The 22,122-nt window shown below is 40.2% G+C and overlaps 1 protein-coding gene and 1 long non-coding RNA gene across 2 annotated transcripts in view; one reads left to right on the top strand and one right to left on the bottom strand.

Moving 5' to 3' along the window:
- LOC122966769 (serine protease 27-like) overlaps positions 1-22,122 on the top strand; it is a 61,179-nt gene that overhangs the window by 29,746 nt on the left and 9,311 nt on the right. The gene's annotated exons all lie outside the window — the stretch shown is intronic.
- Positions 6-11,042, bottom strand: LOC122966784. The gene is made up of 4 exons (XR_006398456.1): positions 10,793-11,042; positions 9,335-9,493; positions 2,458-2,668; positions 6-365 (listed from the first exon to the last, which is right to left on the bottom strand). It is a non-coding gene; the product is annotated as an uncharacterized LOC122966784 (long non-coding RNA).

Raw genomic sequence — 22,122 nt, 5'->3', positions numbered from 1 at the left:
GGATGGTACCAATAATTTCGATTCACTTGGGATCCCAGACACAATCCTCCTCCAAACCACTCGGCACCATTCCACAACTTGGAGATACACAGGAAGTGACGTACACCTCTCCGTATCTGGGGTTGTGCCAGTTCTTCTGACGTGGGTGGCCCTGATAATTGATGGTGATCACTCTCCCCATGTTGACCGACACTTAAATGACGACTTTGTCAGACTCAGGGTGACCAATGGGATAGTGACTAGCTCTCTCCAAATCTCTGCTCTCATACTTTCTACCATCAACTGGTGCTGAGAGGCCCAGTCGACCTTCCGCCTCAGGCACAGTAAGGTTATCAATCCACTGGGCCATGTTGGTCTCAGTATTACTGTAGGAAAGAGATTTATAAGTGTAATGACTTCAGAAGGATTCCATGCAATGAAACTTATCATCACTGCAAATAAAAATACAGGAATGAAAGAAGACAATTAACATGATTCAAAGACTGATATTTAAGGTTCATTTGAGGTGCTATTCTTCTTGACGATCTGTTTAGCCTAGCTTAGCACAAAAACTGGAACAAGCAGAGGAAAGTTCTCAGAGAGATAACGTCAGCATACTAACATGCTCACAATATCAATGCTAACATGCTGATATTTAACAGGTAGTTTAGTGTGTTTGCATGGTAGTATTTGCTAATTAGCACCAAACACAAAGTGCTTTTCCTCTGGCATCACCATGAGGTTGACATTTTTGGTTTTTAGTGAAATGTCTCAACAAGTAATGAATGGATTGCTACAAAATTTCATGGTGTCCAGACGATGAATCATAAAGATGCCTGATCTCCTGACTTTTCCTCTAGCACCACCATCAGGTCAGATTTCTTATTTTCCCAATACCTTGGTTTATGAAAGCTAAACATAAGCTTATTAACATTGTCACGGTGAGCATGTTAGCATGACAGTGTTATCATGTAACACCAGATTTAAGTGTAGTGTCACAGAGCTGATAGCACGTCTGTAGAGTCTTGGTCTTGTTATTTCAAGATACAGATTAAAATTCAGGTGTTGTGTTTACTGGGCCCAAAAGATTGGTGACCTGTTCAGGAGTTTTTTTACTTTATAATCATGTATCTCATGTCAGTATAAAAAATATTCTTAATTCTCCTGTGGTTACAGTATTTGTAGATTGACTCTGTATTGTAAAAAGGACTGCTTCACAGTTTTCCACCCGTGACCTTAATTAAAATGTAATTTATAATTATGGAACTGCCACCCTTAGTAAAATATGTCTTCACATTAAGAAATACTTTTCTCGTTGTAATGAAAGTTTTTTATGGAAGTCTTTTCATAATATTAGTTGCTTTTATTGGGAGAAATGTCTCCGATAGAGACACAGAGTGTCTGCCTACCAATAACAACCACATCCTGTTTGCTTAGTAAGAGCAGAATAAGTAAGACTTGAACAAGTCATTCAAATGTTCATGCACATCCTATTTTTAAGAGCATCCTGTTATGATGACTTGTTTTTCTTGTTATTTGAGATAACTTTTCTCATTATAACATAACAGTTTTCTTGTTATATCGATAAACTGAGCAAATTTGTTTTTTGTTATGGTGGCTACATTACATTGGTATATATAACTGTGTAATCACACTTTAATTAATAGCTTAAGTTCAGAGGAAATCCCTGTTCTGCTGCAGCTCCTCGCTGAGCTTAAACACAATTCAACATGGCAATCATTTAGGTGGCAGAGACCAGAAAAAAGTGTGTTCAGCTTTGAGTTGAGTCAGACTTCTCAACATGATCTACTAATAAAAAGAGGGGTTAAGACCACTTTGTCTATCACAGTATACACAGTACTGTGTAAAGGTTTTAGGCACTAAAAGTAAAGTGAGAATGCTCACAAAAATATTGCTATACATTGTTTTAATTTAACAATTAACTTCTTACAAAGTTGAGTAAACAGCAGAAACCTAAATGACATGAATATTTGCTGTGAGCAGCTTTGCCTTTAAAACGGCAGCAGTTCTCCTCGGTTCACTTTAACAGTTTTTCATGGTAACTTGCAGGCAGGTTGCTGTAACCATCCTGGAGAAAGAATGTTCTTCTGTGGATTTATTATTTAGGCCATCTCAGGTGCTCCTTCATGAAATCCCAGATTGACTCCATGATGTTGAGATCAGGTCTCTGTGGGGTCCAAACCATGCCATCTGTGCAGGACTCATCATTCTTCTTGTTGCTGAAAATAGTTCCTTATGACTCTAGCTGTATGCTTGGGGTCATTGTCATGTCATGAACAAATCATGAACCATCAGGCAGGTGTCTGATGAACAATCAGACACCTCCCTGATGGTATTGCATAATGGATAAGAATCTAAACATCTAGGGTGCCTAAAACTTTTGCACAGTACTGTATATATTTTTTAAATTTCTGTAAAGACTCAGACTTTTTAGTGAAAAAAGTGTGTTTCACAAACCTCTCTCCCATATTGTGTTGGTCCCTGAGTGCAGGCAGATTGTAGATGAATGTTTGCTTAGAAGGGGCCTGTATAAACAGCTTCAGGCTTTGGGAGGAAATGCTGTAACTGTGCATGTGTCTTCTTTAACTTTCGTTGCTCTTCTTGTATTGTTTCATGACTTCCACTTAAACTCAGAATGTGAGCAGGGAATTCCAGGGACTTTCCAGGCCTCCCCAGTTATGTTTTTCCCACAAAAAAAGAAAAAATAATAATGTTGTTCATATACAGTGACAGATGAGCTGCCTAACAGTGGAAATATTTAATCAAAGACATCTCTATCAAGAAGAAATATATTTGACAACTGAAAGCACACACACCAGAATCACATTCTCATCATATTTGCTTAGGTTTTCATTCTGCTGGAGCGGCTGCTTTTCTTTTTTATGACATAAAGCAGCTTGTAAACTTAATTTGGTCCAGGTCATAAAGATGAGGAGGTGTTCGTGAAATTCTCAGATTTCTCCTCTGCTCTTGGATTTTTTGTGCAACAACCCTGTCAAAATCCCCCAACCAATAGAAGGGCAGGTTTAGTGTTGACCAATGAAATGATCCCTGCCTCCTTGCGAGCTTGTTCGCTTTTCTTCTTAGAGCGCCCCGTATGAGCGGGTACTCTTTAACTGGGTTCATCCACTCCCGCCCTCCAGGGCTTTACAAAGTGTACTTCCCTTGCATTATTTATGACTTTTGGAATAAAAGGACGGTTCATTTATACACCAACACCCATGATTTTTACTACAGTAGCTGCATACAGTAGTATAGTAGCCGCATGGCACAGTGCCCGCCTGTTGGTGTGCTGGAGGAGAAAACGATGTCACCTTCATCATAAACGTTTCTATGGTTATGCCCGTGCGAGAAGGTGAGATAGTCGCTTGAACAGTTTTTTATGTGAAAAATTGGCTGGTTAGCAGCTCCTCCATCCGGACTGCTGCTAATGCCGATGTTAGTGAGGAAAATACGCAAAGCAGCTTGCAAGCCAATTAAATCTATATCTACGAAGCAGTGTGAAAGTTAATCAGGGATCCTCTTGAAGAAATTGAACAAAACTAGCTGATGCACAAAAAATCCAAGAGCAGAGGAGAAATCCGAGAGCAGAAGTTTCACGAGTGCGCAGAAGCAGCCTGAGTGCGAGGAGAAGAGCTGAAGCTGGAGCGCAAGAAATCTGTGCAAGCAACATTATATTTGAGTGCAAGCACACAATTTGAGCAGAAACAGAGCAAATCTAAGCACAAGCAGAGGCTATTTGAGAGCGAGGGCAGGGTTTTGAGAGACAAATTACAAAATGCTCTCAAATTGATATACCACACTCTTGAATAAATATAGGGAAACAGCTCCATAGAGGTGAAGGAGCAAGAGCAGAAGGAACAGCTTTTTTTATATAGCATTCAACACACTGCAAGTGAGAAAAAAAAAAATCTGGTGATCCATTTTCTAAGTCTGATCTAAATTGTTTTCTCTTCTGTGTTTATGACTTAAGAACATGTTAAACAGGTGGGAAAAAAAGTTTTGCCAGGTGAAAAAAAAAGTTTTGTCACGATCAAGTTACTTTTTTTAATCTGTGAAAACAAGTTAAAAAAAAAAAACTACGGCAGTTATTTCTTTATTCATTTATTAATTAGGATAACGTTTGTGTTTGTTGTTGTAATACTCATTTCGGCCACAAGAGGCTGAAGTGCACCACTACCTCATGTTCTAAACTGGACTAAAAGCATTCATGTCTTCTTGGAAAACAGAAAAAACCAAAAAAGAAAAACAAAACCAAAAAACTGGTGATGGTATGCAGTGGCATTTTTATATGTAAAAAATTGGTGGGGCACCAACTACTTCAACAGGCTACATACCAGGAAAACTACAGTACTCGCTCTTGCTACTGATGTGTTTTTTTAACACGTCATGGGTCCATACATGGCTCCACAAAACACTTCTAATAACAAAGTGGCTTCTAGCAGGTCTCGTACACATATACAGAGGAAGAGAGAGAGAGTGTGTGGGTGAGTGAGTGAGCGAGTAAGTGAGAGAGAGAGAGTGTGTGTGAGTGAGCGAGTGAGTAAGTGAGAGAGAGAGTGTGTGTGTGTGAGTGAGCGAGTGAGTAAGTGAGAGAGAGAGTGTGTGTGTGTGAGTGAGCGAGAGAGAGACACTTTTGATGTCCTTTAATAAAAACAGAAGCACTTACAACACCACATACAGCTCCTACCCAATGGTCAAAAGCCTAAAATAGACCAACATCCCACCAGTGAACACATGTCCAACAGTCTCAGGTGAATTACAGAAAGAGCAGCCATTCCTCACATTTTTATCTGTTTTTCTATTCCCTGATCTTTTTGTTATCAGGAGCTTGTAAAGCACCCTCCACCTAAACTTTGCCATATTCTGCCCTCTCAGAGCATCCTGCCACTGATGCTCCCTGACATCCTGCAAAGCTCTAAAATTCCTGACCCTCACTGCAGCTGTGTACAACGCCTTCCCCTTCACACCCTCCAAACTCCCCAGGCTCAGAGTAGCAAAGGACAACAGCCCCCCCACCTTCCTCCTGCCTTCCTTGAGAAAACCCCCGCACTTCCCTCAGCAGTGACCTTAGGACATCTCCCCTCAGTCGTGCCATGAGTCTTAATGATGTGATGCTGGCCTCCATGGCTAATTGCTGAGGTGTCTTCCACCCTGCACCTTCCGCCTGTCTCAGATGGTCCACTGTTCTGATGCCTGCCTTCATAGTGCAGCTCCTTAGGTTCTCAGGCTGGACAGCCTCAACCGGAATGAGCGGTTTGTTGAAAATGGGCTTCTCCCATACCCACACTCCTGCCTCCAAACCTTCCCGTGTAGGCCAGAGCAGACGCCAAGCTCTTAGAACCGAGGTGTAGAAGGTGGTGAGTCCTATTAGATTCAGGCCCTTCTGACTCATCAGGAAAAGCTGTCAGTCCAGCCCCCAACCACCAGCCCTCCTCAGCAGTGCCCGTGCTGTATCCCCCCAGCAGATATCAGCATGGTACAGTAATCTTTGCCCCCCCCCAGCTCTACTACCCCCACCCCCTGTAATTTATTACGCACAAGAGCGAGCAGAGGCTCAAAAGCTAAAGTATACAGCACCCCTGACGGATCCCTCGCCCTACTTCTACTGGGACGCTGGGACTCCCTGCTACTTTAACCAAACATGAGGCCCCAGTATACAACATTTTAACCCCTCACACACACCTGCAGCATACAAATCTTTGTAAAAAAAATTAGCGGCCCCCTCCCGCATTTCACACACCACTGATGTCATCTGCCCATCAGCTAAACGTACACTATGCATTTGTTTATCTTTCCCCTGTTTCCTCTCCTACCCAAAAAAGAAGGAAGTAGGTGCATCCATTTCCCCCAACATAGAAAACCTGGACCTTACAAGTGCACCGTTTGCCTTTTCCTGGTGACAAACTCCCAACTCCCTACGCAAATCTGATAAACTCTGCTGCAGCCCCATCATGTTTTGTGTCATAAGCTGGTCCTCCAGTGCCTTTATGCTACACTCCAGACTCTGGATAACTTTTTGAGCCTTCCTAGAAGAGAAAGCACTAAATTGCTGACAAAAATGCCTAATGTGGGCTTTGCCAACATCCCACCACAAACTCAGGGAATCAAAGTCCTGCTTCATCTCTCTCCACTCCAACCAAAACTCTTCAAACCTTAAACAAAACGAGGCATCCTGCAATAGCCTGACATTAAACTTCCAATACGGTGACTGCCGTGTACCTGATGCGATGGAAACATACACCTGAACTAAGTGGTGGTCTGAATAATTCACTGGTAGTATGCTGGCCTTCACTAGCCTGTTATTGTGACAGCCATGGTTATACAGACGACCTAGACGGGTTGCACTGACTCTGCCTTCTGCCACTTTCAACCAGGTGAACTGTTTTTTGTCTGGATGTTTTATCATCCAAGCATCCACTAGGTCCTGGCTATAATGTCCCTTAACACTCCTTCTGAAGCCTGATGTGGCTCCCCCTCGCTCCTGTCCATTGAAGGATCAATAGTGCAGTTAAAATCCCCCCCCCACCACCACTAAAAAATCATCTTGCTCGCACTCTGCTAGCTCCTGCTTCAAGGACCCAAACAACACTCCCCTCTCCCTGCCTGTGTTAAGGCCATAGACATTTACCTCCATGAGCAAGGGGAGGAAAAAACACAGCAATAGCGAAGTCCCAGTACGCCCAGTGAGCCCTTGTGACATGCCAGACCCACCATCCATGTATCTCATGGACTTATGTTCTTCCTCACAGCAGTGGCCCATTTACTAAGCCTATATCACCTCTTTGGTGTCACCCCAGTGCTAAGTTACATTACCACTTTCACAAGCCTAAATTATACAACATGTAGTTCCGACCAAGCAATCTGATTGGTCAACTAGATATTTAGAACGTGCTCAAATCAGCGTGACAGCACACCTAGCGGTGGTCGGATGAAAAAAGCCTCATCACTAAAAATATTACCCCGCCATTCATTAGAACTACAGACCATGACGTCACGCTCACAACAACAGTCATTTCTGGTTAGATGTGGTTGATTTGAATTGCGGAGAACTTGGCAAACTTGTTTTTTTCTGTTGTCATTTTCAGCCATAACTGCAACATTTGAAGCTATATAATTTAACACATTGGTCCGACCTGACATTTCTGATGGCTTTATTTTATGTGTTGTGTTGCTTTGCTAGTGTCTTTGGTTTGTTTTGTTTTGTGGGGGAATCTGCGGTGAAAACCCAGAGCAGAGTTTTGAGTTGTCTTTCTTTTACGTTTGTGAAACTGGATTAAACTGAACTGATTAGGAGTTGTGGAGAAAACAAAATGGACCCTTTACCGGATTGAACTCTGAGACTGTGAGACTAGTTACACACGCACACCCTCACACACAAAACCCGAACACTTCTCCACTATTTATCGTAACGCCGCACCCCCATACACAGCAAAACTTAGCCATATCTCAGCTCCCACTCCGGCATCCTCCATCAGCTGTGCCGCTGAGTTGGTGACACGGCACTAATAGCTTAAAAATGTCGGTGAAGTTTGCAGACGTAGTAGCTAAATTTGTCCATGGAAAAAAAATGTTTTCAGCGGATATCTTAGTTACAACAAGCTTGAGCTAGCAAAGCAGTTTTGTGTTTATATGTGTGGTATTTACTCAGTTTGGGAAATCCCACGATCTCTAGAAAGCATTAGCTCAAGTTGGCTGGCTAACTCAGCAGGGACTAGAAATCATCTCTATTGCTAGGTCGTTACTTAGGGTCATGTGCATCATATTCGGCCTTACTGATATTCCCATGCTTGAATGAAACACAAACATCACACTGATCTTTTCGCGGAATGAATATGGAATAGTTCTCTACATGGAACACATCTGTGAAATATTGTATTCCAACGGCCGTCACTCCAGCAGTTGCAGTTGCCTGTCGATATTCCTGATGTAGTTGGGAGATGGTTGTGCCTGGGTGAAGGAGCTTCTTGTCTTTGTACGTCTCTGTGCTTCTGCAGTAGTGTGAATCAACAGTGGGCAGGTCCCTCAACCAGTCCTTAAGGAAATCCTTGACATCAGTTTCAAGCTTTGCATGCTTGCCACTCTTAGGTCCAGATTTAGACGGCAGTGCTGCCGCTTGTTCGTCATGGGCAATGGTGTCATTGTTCAGCCAGTGTGTAATGCTTAATGTTTAAAGTATTGTCTGCTCCATCTGAAACAGAGTTTTGCTGAAACAGAGTCTTGGCCTGGTATGCTGTTTCATCTCTTCAAAGACGGTCTCATTGTCATTTTCAGTGGATGGGGCCTGATGGGTGTCAGAATTGTTGAGTGCATCTCCTACCAAAAAGGAAAAATATTTCAACCTTTGAGGTGAACCGTCACAAATGTGTAATCAATCTGAAAAACATTCATTGCCTTGTGGTCACTTGTATTAAGCTACATCAGGGATTCCCAAAGTGGTGTGCATGCACCCCGAGCGGTGCACAAGCTGCCTTTAGACACTGCACAACAGGCATACTATAATACCAGTCAAATGATGTTATGATTACTAATATTATGTTAAAGTGAGATTTTCATTAAATAAAAACACAGAAGTAAAGAGAATCCTTTGTAATTTGTTTAGTTATACACATAATTTCTAGCTGTTAGATTACAATACGGTATTCAAATCTTTCTTAATTAGATCATGTAATGTGGACAAAATGAGACAAAAACTGTAGATGAAATATTGTTTGAAAAGACAGAAAAGAGTTAACAGAAAGCCAATCACTTTCCACTCTTTCCTAAATGCTAGCTTCGTGGACTTAGCTATTTTGCTCACTATAATGCTGGCGAAAAAGACTGAATAAAAAGACTAAGTAACTATGCAGTATTTATAGCCTAACCTATATTATAGTAAACCTCATTACTTACCAATAGGAGACGGGTAGATTTTTGTTCTTCTTGACACAGCCGCCATCTTGAAAAGCTTGGAAAATTGCCGAAGTCACATTGTCTTTTGACTTAGGCAAAATAAAACCGCCTAAGTCACTGTCTTGACATAGGCCATTATACTACAGGGGTAGAATCACATGATCTGTTCAACTGAGGATGTAGGCGATTTTACCAGAGGTGGCCAGCATCATGAGGAGATGAATCAGGCAAAGAAATCATTTTTGTTAAAAAATGACTTGGGCCATTATTTTAGGAAGGTGACGTTACAATAGTCACCTTCACTTTCACCTTTAAACTAAAACAAAATGTCGCAGGCCTGAGTCGTTGCTTGGGAGCGTAGTGACCTGAAACAAATGGCTGCTTCACTCGCAAATGCAAGCTACCAAATAAAATAGCGCATGCACTGGTAATTGTTACTCACAAATCCCTGAGTTGAAACATGGGCGAAGGATGGGAACGGGGCGATGCCTGACGAGGGGTGGCTGTTACAGGCTGGCAGGCAACAAAAGTCCAGACGAAGTGATAGCTGAGTGGGAGACATCAACTCTTCCATAGAGTCCAAGGAGTGTTTTCTGGTCCTCTATTAGACGTAACGTTACATGACAGTTTTTCTCAGTCACTTAACTCGTCCTAAAGCTCCTTTACTTCTCCCGCCAAGTGAGCTTTTAACTAATTGACATTAAAGCCCCTGGAAAGGCAAATCCATAATTGGCTATTAATTATGTAATTTGGGATCTAATGTGCATATAATAAACACCTAAAAAGTATGAGAACATAGCCTTTGACATAGCTTATGTAATTCTTTAGAAAGTCTCTCTCCCTTCCCTTGTTACTGGGTTGCAGTTGGGTGGGGCTAAGCTAGGGAATTTATTACATAATAAATATCTGCCCAACTATATTTAAGAGAAAACTGATTGACGTGGCTATCTGGCCAAGCTGACTTCACAACACTTACTCTCATCTCTCCCATGAGAAAACAGTGCACTGCACTTTTCTTTGCTTTTAGCTGGAATGAAAATTCAAATTAGCCTGATGTGTTTTGAAAGTTACTGTGTTAAGCTAACTAGCAGACTTGGGTACACCATCCAAATCTGTTTTAATCACAGAGTGGATAAGTAGCTCAAAAGTGTAGCATAGCAATGCTAATGCTAACTCTTTCATGCAAGTGAATGAAAGGTGCTAAAACACAGTTTCAGGTGGTCTAACCTAGTTTGTTAGTTAGTGGATTATTCAAGCTTTCAACCAAGTAGGGTCCATTTGATAGATTTAGTAGTTCCTAGCAAAACGTTCAAGCTATGCTAACCGTTTCATGTACGTGAATGGAGAATGCTAAAACGATTAGCATCATACTCTGGGAGGTATAGTTAAATAAAAACACAGTTTTGGGTCTAACCTGTTTTGCTAGTTAGTTGATTAGTCAAGCTTTCTAACCAAGTAGGGTCCATTTGATACGATTTGATTTGAAACGTTTTAGTGTATGAATAGAAAATAAAGTGGTACTTGAGCTGAAAGTGAGCTGTCAATCAAACATGATCTGGACACGCCTACACAGTCCTGAGATATGGTTTGAGCAGCCAAATAAGCTGTTCTTGAGTTAGGTTTTCAAATAGTTATGAATGTTTATTTTCATTCAGATTTTTGTGGATGCTTAATGACACACTCAACTTTGATATCATATATGTATTTTTATGATTTCAAACCACGTTTCCAGAGGCTTTAACACATACTAGCAACAAACAGTAACAGCTACTACTACAGTGAAATATGTGCTAATATAACTAGCGTGCTAATGCGCTAATCGCGATTAGCATTAGTCTTTTACATAATCTAATACATCATTTTGAAGCAATACAAAAATACATACACAGAGGTTATTTACCTTCTGCAGGTTGCTATTATGTCCGTTACCCTTGGTAAAACTCTACATCCACCGAAGTGATGAACATAAACAGTCTTCAACAGCGTGTACAATCTTCACACAGCTCCTGTTTGTCGTCTGACTAGCCCGTGGCTTTACTCTGCGGGGTCTCCTCTACATCCCGCCCCCCCCACCTTTCCAATTGGCTGGCAAGTTGGTAACAACCAGCGCAATTAACAAAATGTCAAGATGGACAGCTTTAGGCTCTCTGGGGCTAGGTTGTGCAATAAACACGCTACTCTTATGTGTACAGCAAACAAACTACTTGAATTGCAATGAATTTCACCAACACAATGACAAAGATTTATTCATCTGCCTATAGCATATTTTAATTTCACTATGAACTGTATTAAATTTCACTTAACTGGTTTTAATAGAATACTTTTTAAACATTTTAAAGTGATTTATTCATCTCTATTTATTTGCATATTTATTTGTCTAAAATGAAACTTTTTTAGACTGGGCTACAACTATATTCCATGGCTGGTGGGCTCTGAGGCGCTTTAATTCCAGTTTCTCCTCCAAATAAAGGGTTTCAAACCTGTGCTCGAGTATGAAATCCACTTTGTTAATTTTTTCAAGTTAGCTGGCGTTAGCTAAGACAGTCTCCCCTCTTTTTTTGCCGACTGTAAATTCCAAGCTAGTGTTGTAGCCCCACTGCAGCATAATTTGAAATATGAAATGCCGCTTTAGTGGGACTATGGGCTGTCTGCCCCACTTGTCATCAATTTTGTGTGATCTACATTGAATACACTAACACTCTGAGCATGCATATTCATATTTTTCCACATACAATGCACATTGCATTATGAGAGAGGGGCTAGCGCAACATTCACACCAGCCACCATAGGCCCACTGTGGACACGAATTGGGAAAACGTAGTCTGAAGCAGCAAGACAGGGACCGATAAACATGAACTAGAATCCTAACACAAATTATATAATGCAATTTATGAAGATGCCATATTCATAGATAATAAATTATAGCAGACATACATTCGAAAATTTATAATAACATCATTTGTTTGCAAAGTTCTTTCTGGTGACAGCAGGTGGGGCTGTGCCCCTAATGACCAGTCGCCAGTGATGGTATGTGCTGCAAATGAAAGAATGCAAACCGTTTTCTAATGACAAATATCTACATATAACAAATTATTTGACCATGAGAATTAGGTTGAGCGACAGCCATTTCAGATAAAAACGAACTCTTGTATACTGAAAACATCCCTGTGTTAAGTCATGGGGTGTTAGGATTGTGAAGCACCAATTACCTACAGTGTTTTCAAAATCATAGACACTCTTGCTTGGGATGAAGTGAAAAGGCTTGGAAGATGGATCAAGTAATGGACTATGGTTAATGCTCAAATGATTGGTAAAGTGGTATTATAAAGCATACTTGCTTGATATATTTCTTGCCATGGGTGCCATTAATTCTGGAGCAGTAAATAGATACTGTATTTGGGATATCTTAATCTTCTCTAAAATAAACTGTGAGAATGCATGGTAACCACACACCTTGTGACAAAACCACTGAGTGGCACATGTGTAAATGCCAAACTGAGTGGAAACATTTTATTTATGAAAGAAATGTCTTTGTAATGAAATCTACTTAGATACTGATGATAGGGGTCTTTTAAGTCATCAGCTTACTGCCTGGCTGGCATTACCAATATGGAAATGACTTGTCATTAAAAAGACTTTGTTTTAATTATGTAATATATTGTCTACAAGAGATGCATATAGTGAAATTAATCAGATTGCATAAATGTCTGATTATGTTCTCCAAAAATATGGGTAAAACTCTGACACAATACTGAAAAGTTGGAAACTTTTCATGGCCTCATCCGATCAGGTACTAGGTACTTGGCCAACAATGGAACCTTCAGGTGTGCTTGGACCCTTGAGTAGTGCTCACTGTATTTTTCCTACAGATTTTATCAAGAGAGAGAATGATTCATTCAGATGAAATGACTCTACTCCAATCAGCAAAAATCTTATATTGTATATTATGGCAAACAGGGTCTAAAAAGGGTCTAAAAGTAAAAAACAGGAAGGAGAAAATCCACTACTTAAAGTAGCATAAGAAGCATAATCCACAGCACGTTGTACAATCATCGCTGTGTTTCACATAGAAGTATTCATGAGGTAAGACGAACAACACATTCTTCACATTTTCTCTCTGAGCACTTTCATCTGCCAACAAAGTTAAGTTTAGCTCACTGCTCCAATATGCTTTGACAGCTTGAGTCATATTATATAACACCCTACCTACGCACAGTTGATCAGGTTTGAATTTCTCCCCAACAGTGTGTAGGTCTCATTCTGCCCTCTGTGGAACAAGACAGTATGATTCAGTCATAGTGGCTGTTTAGTAGTTTATTCATTAAATAAATAAACAAAGCTTATAAACATCACATGGCCTCCTCCTTCATCGATGTGGATTGCACCTATAGGATGGAATTGTTGGACCCACAAGTTAAATGTCGGACTTCCCTCTTCAATATTAAACAGACACAAATGAGCTGACTGGCCTGAAGGGTGATTTAGCTTGGTCTAAGACATTGGTTCTCAAAGTGGGGTCCAGGGACCCCCAGCGGTCCTTGAGGGAGTTGCAGGGGGTGCCCATAAAAATGAGGAGTAGTTCAATTTTACAAATATTTTATTCACTAGAAGTTAGCACAATGTATAAGAATGACTTTTCTGATCAGAGGCTTCACTCTCTCCATGGTTATCTCCCCACCAAGACACTTATGGAATTTATTTACTGAATCATTTCTCACAACAATACTCTCAGATAGTGAGACAAAAATCTAAAACAGATAGTTCCAGTCCTTGATTATGATTGGTTGAGCCGCATTTGAAGCTGTTATAAAATACTCTATAAACACACACCTGTGACATTACATCAGTATTACTGCACCAAACAAATTGTTTTAATATGTCAGATTGTGTTGTTAATTTTGATATACTGGGTGGGCTAAGCATGGATGAGCGGTGGAATGAGATGGAGGAGGAAGATAAAAAAGAAATGAGACATGCTGAAATTAATGAGAAAGACACTGAAGAGATGGAAAAGTCAAAAAATAAAGCCAGGACCATTAAACAGACAATGTGGTCCGTTTGTTCCATTTTCAGATCTGGCTATTTATTTTAAATCAATCACCAAAATGGAGCTAAACCAGACTCTCCATCAGTTTTATGCCCCTGTGTAAAACAGAAAAGGTGAAGCCCATGGTTTCAGCAGTTATGTTGGCCTGCTTGCAGGGCTTAACCAATGATCCACCAATCAGCCAATCCTGGTGTCTGTTGAAGGATCCTGAGTTCATCACTAGCAACAACATTTTCATTGGAGAAGTGAAAAACTTCGACGAGAAGGACACGACAAAACATGACCAAACAAAACCTGGAAAATAAATTGGTCATCTCAAATCTTAAATTGCTGTGTGATGTGTATATTTTTATTTTTTCACTTTCCCAGTCAGAAACTAATAAATGCCTTAGAACAGACTTGTTTTGTATGTATTTGGTTTAGCCTGAAGTTATGTCAAACAGCTCAATTGTTAAGTGTCTATGGGATCTAGTAGACAAAATAAACAGTAGGCACTAGTTGCCTACTATTTATTTTGTACAGATAACTATATCTCGAGGTAACAGAGATAGCATTTTTTTGGAATAAAAGGTCTTGTATAAAAAATATATAATATATAATATAATATAAAAGAGAACATCTTTTTTGTTTAGTCTCCATATAAAGCCAGTTTGACACAATTCAGTGACACAAGTAGGTTATGTTGTTTTGTGTTGTCCACTCACACATAACTTTCTTCTTGTTTACCCACTATCTCACTATCTATACAACTATTGTATGTTCCAGGAACCCCAACCATCAAGTTAAAGGAGTTTGGTTATTTTCTGTAACTTTCTTCTTGTCAACAAATATCATGTTTGGATCAAAACCAACAATGAACTGATCTACTAACAAGTATTGTGTGTTCATCCAAAGCCTGATATATCTTATTCCTCTGTGCTGTAGACCTCCGTTGTTGTCCAAAAACTATTGAAACACATCATTGATGTTCCTTCATTGTGAAGAAAGCATTACAAAGATGAGTACATGAGTAAATACAACCACTAGATGGCCACAGAGAGACCATGAACAAATGCTTGCCCAGCAAAAATATAATAGAGAATAAACAATATAACAAGATACTGGTTAATACATAATATATCCAATATATATATATATGTATATATATAAACAAACAAACAAACACACCAACAAATAAACAAACAAAATAGACAATCTGGTCAATTTCAAGTGGTTATTTGTAGTTTAACCTTTCAAACATAACAGAATTAAAAACATCTTCACTGGACAAATTAACATCAGTCAGTTGATATTATATTTAAATTTCAGGTGAAAGGTGTTATGCTAATTTGTGATCATTATTCAGACATGACATCATTTAATCAAACAACTTTGTACTGTAGGTCAAAATGTTCCCCAAAAGTGAATTAAGACGTCAGATAAAAGAGGAACCAAATGTAAGCAGCTTTGCTGAAAGGAATGATCAATAATCAACCCAAACATTTATCATCTTTGACATTATTAGGAGAAATACATTTGACAACATCCCTCCCCCTTCCCTTTCCATGAATGGATCAGGATTATTATGGATCTTTATAACATGGACTTTATCTATAAGGTAAATTAGCCACAGCTTGTCTGACTGATCAGTTTGTTAATGTCAGGCATCATTTTATCAGGAGAATCCTGTCATCAGCAGCCTGAGCAGCACAGAAAGACAAGCTGCAGCCTCTCAGGTGAGCTCTGATGTCATAATGAAATATCAATTTCAAGTTTTAGGCACAGTACTGTATATTAGCACAGTAGTGGAAATGACTCAAATTCTGTACTTAAGTACAATATGTACTTGTACTTTACTTGAGTATTTCCCTTTGATGCCAAAAATGTCTACAAGAAATCATTTGTCCCAAGCGTTGTTAAATTATTAAACACATAGTTATCGTACCTGCCTACTCCCTTAACTCACCCCTCATTGTACATTTACATTTGTCTTACGTTTACAGAATTTGGTACTTTGTACTTTTTGTAATAGGCCTATTGAACTGCAATTGAATTGCAGTTCAATTGCAAAAGCTCTCCGGGTTTTTTACTGTTGTTTTATCTGTAATCCATGCTGATTGTGGTGAAGTCAAAGACATTTTTCCACACCGTGGAGAATAAAGTTGATAACCTTACCTAACCTAACCTTTCAGCCTTAACAGACAATAGGCATGCTGTTATTTATGAGCGCAGGGACTGGATACTTACACACATACTGTATCTCTTTTAACAGCCTCACACACTGTTATCTACCACACCCAGACATGCCGTCTGGTGTCCCATAAAACCTGTTTTAGTGCATCGGTAAAGCCACATTGTGACGACGTTATGAAAAAACACAGAGAACATATATCGGTCTAAGAGTGTACTTTATTTAGTTTTTAACCACCATTATATATCATGATATACACAAAGGAGAGATGGCTCCTCTGACTGGATGTGTGCTGACCAACCTGGTCTCACATCAAAATGTATAATAGTTACATTGGTTCACAGTGCAAAATGTTTTAGTTTCACAATAATGGCTCTAAAATTGTGAGGTGCTTATTTGGGGCCTATTCTTTTCTATTGGCCTACGTCCACATCATGTGACTGTCAAGTTTCTGTCTGTGAAAACAAACAAAATGGGTGACATTTCTTTTATTCTCAGTGGAAAATGCAATATTTTAGGATAGCTTCTGCATAAAAATTTGCTTTGATGACATTTCTAGCAAGAAATGTGCATTTTATTTTCATAATCATTGTTCAGTGAATGTATATGATGTTTAGTTTGTAAGTTATTACAAAGGTTGTTTAAGGTCTTGCCAGAAAATTGTAAGAATGCTTCTCTAATGTTGTTTTCTAATGTTGCTGTGGTGGTTGTGTTGTTGCATGTTATTTGAATCATTGTCTTTGCATTGTGTAGTTATCTGAGCTGAGCTGTTATTTGTGTGATTTTATGTGACTCATTATGTTATGTTTCATTAAAAAAAACGTAGAGTTTAGAGAGGAGAAATTAATTGAATTTGCAATGCCGAATTTGAAGCTTTGCGACTGGCTGACCGGAGGACTTGCTGCCTGGAAGTATTTTCCTCATTGTCAACATGTCAAGGTTTTCTTTTAATTATATCTTTAACATTTCTCAACACAAAACCCCCAAAGTGTCCTCGATAGCTCAACAATATGATAGGTTAATGTTAAGGCCATCAGTTTTAATTAAGTTTTTTGTCAGTTTTCGATTGCGGAGGCGGCTTAAATGAAGTTAATAGATTTATAAACAAAGTTCAGGAACAGAGACCACGCCTTGTACACATCCCACTTCCGCACAACAGAGTATTTAGGCATACCTTATCTGTTCCTCTCCTCTCTTGTCTCAGTTGCAAGCGACCCGCGACAGACTTGCATCGCAAACGCTTACCTCCCGCCCATGCTCCGTGAACCACTTTCCCAAGCAATGCTGTCCATGACTCGATCCAGCAGTACCAACGAGATTCCTCCTTCACCACCACATCCACGCCGAGGCCGTTTGCATCGCTGCTCCTTGAAACAAAGCTACTCCCTCAGATGCCGCACTGCTAATCAGCTGGGATCCATACACACCCGTGCAATAGCCCATTCCGACGTGACCTACAGAGTACTCTCAGAGAGATGGACATATTGTTCCAGTGAAACAATAGTGATACCAAACTTTTCCAACTCTACGGAAGCTCTTTCTGAACCTCTCCGGCCAGCAGCTCAAATTATCCCGCTCTTCTGGGTTCACTGTCTAATGCCAACCCGACGCACACCGCACACCGATGACATCACCACGCTGCCGGTTGCAAGCATGGCTACAATGCCACCCCATTACACACCTTTATTTTCTGAATTAACCCTCCATCCCAATTCCCCTGCTTATTTCTTAATTACTCATTTAATTTTCATCGTTAATACTAACTCACCTTTCTGTCATTATGTTTCCTCGTTAACGCCCCCCTCCCCCTTGGGGGCATGAGAGGTCTTAGTCATCCTCGTTCACACAACTACATCATTGTCAACCATTATAAACAAGAAATGCTCAAGGTCACCATATCCAGCCTCGCTCCACACTTTGACATGTTATCTAAAGGTCAGTAAGGCTGAACCCTGTCTTAAAGCCAAAATGCTTGCCCCTGACTTCATCATCATCATCATCCTGGATCACTACATCGGAATTTCCTGTACAGGCTACCTGCCTCTCTACACTGACAAAGACATAAAATCCACAGACATTCTACGGCCTTCTGCGCTGCCCAAAGTTCACTGCCTCTTCTCCCGATCCCAATCCATTTTGACATGCAACAACGTCTGATATTTCCATTCATTCTTTGGAGACAAAGGCGCCACTCCCAGACACCCTCATATTTAACCTTAAGCAAAGCAAACCAACCAGCTTGGCTTCTCTTGCCCCACATTTCTCTTCACGTAAACTCTTATCTGAGCCTTCAGAACCATTCAAACCTACATAAACCAGAGGCTAGACCACCACGCATCTCCACAAGACCCACTCTTCACCGCCAAATCAGGCAGAGTTGCTACATGTTCCTGAATGCAAATCTCTGCAAAGTTTTGCACAAGTCAGCGACTTCTCTAGAACCATACTCCAGCCACTCATTCCGCAGCGGAGCCGCTTCAACCGTTTCCAGACAAGGAATCTCAGATCACCAGTGAAAATTCTAGATCGCCCGTCTTTCCCCACTTACCTAATCTACACTCGCCATGACCCGGACAACATGAGAAAAGTCCTTGAACACCTCTACACATGAAGTTAATTTGGGGGCTCTATCCAGCCGATGGACTGGAGAGACAGCTCCCCCACTCAGAGTCTCGACCCCCCCCCCCCTTTCCCACCATCAGCAGTGGTTGTCTAATCGACAGATACCATACATCCATCGTCGACCCTCATCCCTCCATTCTATGTTCCTCAACTCTCACACCTCACCCCTTTCCTCCCCCCATCACTTCATCCCTCCATCCCTAATCCCCTCATCAGATTCTCAAACTCATCCATCAACATCTCAGCTCTTTTTCATTATCTCAATTAAACTATCGAAATCTATCATTCTTGGTGTGGTCTCGGTTAGTGAATTACCCATGAGCATCATTGACTGTTACTATGGAGACAAAGAAAGTCCACTTGTCTAAATACTGTGAATGCTGAAAAGCTATTTACAATGCTATTTAGTTTTAAATACTGAATTTATTCCACTGATTAAGATCTTTGTGTGAAGTTGGTTCATTGAGTTCCCCTACCCCACCCAATTCACACACACACACACAAGTTTGCTCAGCTTTCCTTGTTAGGACAATACCCTAACCCTAACCCCTAACCATAACCATGACCAATTCATGCTTAACCCTAACCTTAACCTAACCTCAATTCACATCTTACCCCTAACCTTAACCAGGATCTCAAAAATTACATTTTGCTGCATTAGGACCGGGCTTTGGTCCCCATGAGGAGTATTGGTCCCAATAAGGTCAGTGTTTATACCAGAAACGGTCTCAATAAGGATAGAAAAACACATTCACACACACACACAATGGAGTACTTTATTGGATGACATGACTCAATATTCATTGAGGAATTGTGAGAAAAATGATTGCATATTAAATATCTTCAGCCACATATTCTTGGAAGTATAACATTAAATGAGCAACTTCCCATTTTAGAATCACCGGCTATAAAACCACTTTTCTTAACACAGATAGTGGCGTTTAGATTTGGATTGCGGCAGACGGCGGCAATTTGAAATGGAATGAAACCCACTGATGTTAGACAGCCCAAAACAGTAGTCGATGGCTCCACATCCACCCACAACACGATGGCTTTTCCCTTGCCTTCTGCTATTAAAACCTGACAAAAATCAGGTGGTCTCTCTGTCCTCAATTTTAAATATTATTTTCTGTCATTTGTATTAAGACCTCTCTCAACCTGGTTTAACCCGGATGCTGCTGTTTCTTGGAAACCTATAGAGGAAAACTTAGCTCACACTTACAGATTAGTAGATTTAGTTTACTCTGCGTTACCAGTAAAGCATGCCAAACTTCGTCTTGGACATACCATTACTTTTCCCCTGTCAGTATGGCATAATGCAGAAAGAGAATCAAATACAACTCAGAAATGGCACTTAAACAGCCCAATTTTTCATAATAATTTCCTCCTCTCAAGAACTGTCTCATTTTCATTTCCTATTGTGGAAGGATAAAGGTATTCATATTCTTGGAGATATCTATGATAGTAATGGGTTACTTTCTTTTAATGACTTATGTACTACCTTTAATTTACCCGCTTCATCTTTTTTACAGTATCTCCAACTGTGATCTTCCATGAAGGCCTATGGTGTTCCCTGGAACACACCTCTAAGGCCTATGGAACTACAATTGAATTGCCTATGATTGGTCTCCAAGCTCTCCCTGTTTTTTACTGTTGTCTTATCTTTAATCCATGCTGATTGTGGTGAAGCGAAAGACAGTTTTCCATATTGTTGATAATAAAGTTTATAACCTTACCTAACCTAACCTTTGAGCCTTAACAGACAATATGCATGCTATTAATTATCAGTGAAGGGAGTGCATATGCCACATACTGTATCTCTCTTTTAAAAGCTGCCTCTAACACACTGTCATGTTATTCTAACAGACCTGGACATGCCATCTGCCACCTTAACTCATCCCTCATTGTACATTTACATTTGTCATATGTTTACAGAATTTGGCACTTTGTACTTTTTGTAATAGGCTTATTGAACTGCATTTGAATTGCCTATGATTGATCTCCAAGCTCTCCCTGTTTTTTTTTACTGTTGTCTTATTTGTAATCCATGCTGATTGTGGTGAAATCAAAGACAATAAAGTTGATAACCTTACCTAACCTAACCTTTCAGCCTTAACAGACAATAGGTATGCTGTTATTTATGAGCACAGGAAGTGGATACTTCACATACTGTATGTCTTTTAACAGCCAACTCTCACACACTGTCATGTTATTCTAACAGACCTGGACATGCCGTCTGGTGTCCCATCAAACCTGTATTAGTGCATCAGTAAACCCACATTGTCCATAGCAGGTAAAAAACACATAGAGAGCATATTTCTGTTAAAGAGTGTACTTTATTTAGTTTTTAACCACCATCATATATCATGATATACACAGTGGAGAAACGGCTCCTCTGACTCCTCACCTTCAAAGCCCTTAATGGTCAGGCACCATCATATCTTGAAGAGCTCATAGTACCCTCTTATCCCAATAGAACAATGCGCTCCCAGAATGCAGGCTTACTTGTGGTTCCTAGAATCTCCAAAAATAGAATGGGAGGCAGAGCCTTCAGCTTTCATACTCCTCTCCTTTAGAACCATACTCCAGTTTGGGTCCAGGAACAGACACCCTCTCTATGTTTAAGAGTAGGCTTAAAGTTAGGGCCAGCCAGGCTTACCTTGGACCAGTCCTTAGTTATGCTGCTATAGGCCTAGACTGCTGGGGGACCTCCCTTTCTCCATCTGTGCGCATTCACATATCATTAATGCACATTACTAACTTGGCCTCTTCCCCGGAATTTCTGTGGTTTCTTGTCTCACAGGTAACACGTGTTATTATTATTATTCATATTTCTATTATTATTATCGTCATTATTATTGTTGTTATTATGCTTCTCTGTCTCTCTCTCTCTCCCCTCTCCCTCTCCTTCTTTCTCTCTCAATTCAAACAGTCAAGGCAGATGGCCGACCACCTTGAGTCTAGTTCTGCTTGAGGTTTCTGCCTGTTAAAGGGGAGTTTTTCCTTGCTGCTGTTGCCAAGGGCTTGCTCATGGGGGAATGTCAGGTCTCTGTATATTAAGAGGTCTAGACCATATAAGAGTATGGTCTAGACCTGCCCTATATGAAAAGTGTCATGAGATAACTTTAGTTGTGATTTGGTGCTATATGAATAAAATTGACTTAACTACTTAAAACAAATTTAAAATGATCAATCTGGTCATCCATACCCACTTTCTTTTTGCTTCAAAGTTCAGTCTCCACTTTATCCTTCTTGGATCATCGCAAACTTCATGTAAGGCCAGAAATTTCAGAGTTTATCATTGTTCAGAGTTTATCTCTGAATCTGGACAGGTGGCTACTCGTTTCTGGTTCTGCCACGTACTCTACTTGTCTGGCATTTCTCCCGTAAT

This window comes from Thunnus albacares, chromosome 17, assembly GCF_914725855.1.
Source record: "Thunnus albacares chromosome 17, fThuAlb1.1, whole genome shotgun sequence".
In the NCBI taxonomy this organism is placed as follows: Eukaryota; Metazoa; Chordata; class Actinopteri; order Scombriformes; family Scombridae; genus Thunnus; species Thunnus albacares.
This window is presented reverse-complemented; position numbering and strand designations above follow the sequence as displayed.